The sequence below is a fragment of the Megascapheus bottae genome, chromosome 18 (genome assembly GCF_031878675.1).
Source record: "Megascapheus bottae isolate mThoBot1 chromosome 18, mThoBot2.hap1, whole genome shotgun sequence".
NCBI classification, from domain to species: domain Eukaryota; kingdom Metazoa; phylum Chordata; class Mammalia; order Rodentia; family Geomyidae; genus Megascapheus; species Megascapheus bottae.
The window spans coordinates 3632115-3633311 of record NC_143526.1 but is presented as its reverse complement, the minus strand read 5'-3'; the positions used below and the strand labels follow the sequence as shown (position 1 = coordinate 3633311).

The 1197-nt window shown below is 30.8% G+C and overlaps 1 non-coding gene across 1 annotated transcript; it reads left to right on the top strand.

Annotated features, from left to right (window-relative positions):
- The first annotated feature begins 232 nt into the window (after window positions 1-232).
- Window positions 233-356, top strand: LOC150050013 (U6atac minor spliceosomal RNA). The gene has a single exon (XR_016538759.1). It is a non-coding gene; the product is annotated as a U6atac minor spliceosomal RNA (small nuclear RNA).
- The last annotated feature ends 841 nt before the right edge of the window (window positions 357-1197 follow it).

Sequence of the window (1197 nt, the reverse complement as noted above, 5' to 3'; positions counted from 1 at the left end):
TAGGTTATATTGTGTCCCTCTTAATGCACCATTTCAGTAGACATGTCTATGTTTTGGATATGATTGTCAGTGACATTAAATATGATCACTTGGTAAGATGATGAAATTTGGCTTTTATAATCATAGCTTTTAAGAGCTCTTGTCAACTCTTATGCATTGTCGTCTTTCACCAATTCAAAAAATTAAAGACTTTCTTTAAAATGAGCATGCAGAATGCAGAGAAACACATGCTGAGTTGTATGAAAGGAGAGGTGAGAATTGCCCTTGACAAGAATGAATGAGGCACTTAGGCCTGCCAACAAGCATACAGTTAAGGAATTGTCATCTACTTCATGGCATCTGAGCATCTTATTTTTATTTTTTTAATGTACATTGCCTATAAGAACTTTGTGTTCAAGGTAAAAAAGCATTCTGCAAATATAAAAAGCCAGTAGAGGAGATAGTAAAAGAAGAAAATGGATGTATTACTCATTTTAAATAAGTACCTATTGCCAGTTTCCATTGCCAATAACATTTTGGAGAAGAGTTTGAATGTAGTAGGAGCAAAAAATGAAATGCTGTCTGAATTTAAATAGTTACAAAAAGTGGATTTTCCTATGCCTAATGCTAATCAATTGCTTTGAATAAATGATAATTCTAGAAAAGGTATCTCATATATAACAGGCAAATATTTATGCCACACAATATGCTAAATATTCTTGTACTTGTTTTCTCCATTTGTCCTCAAAAAATCTTTCATTTTTTTATGTGGAGTAATAATGTCAGCTAGAGAAATTTCCATAAGCTTCAATAGCTTTTGAAGTTATTATGTTCCAATTTATCATTTGAATAGGTACCTATATTACTTTAAAATCTAAGTCATAACTTGTAGCTTCGCAGAACATTTCTTTGCTGGCAAGTTTCAGTCATCATACTTTTCCTTGATTACAATCATGAAAGAGAGGGATAAATTAAGAAATGAATTGGAATACACAAACACTTCATATTTATCTCATCCTTTGGGGAAAAATTGGTAAAGAAGGAGATATTTCTTCTTTCTGTTCAACTAGAATGCTTTCTGAAAACAACAGATAACCCATGGGGATTGTGACTGTAACATGGGTAAAAGCTCACTATAAATGGAAATAAATTATAAACACAAGTATTATTTTTAAATTTTTATATTTCTTACTGAATGTTTTTTTCTATAACTTTTAA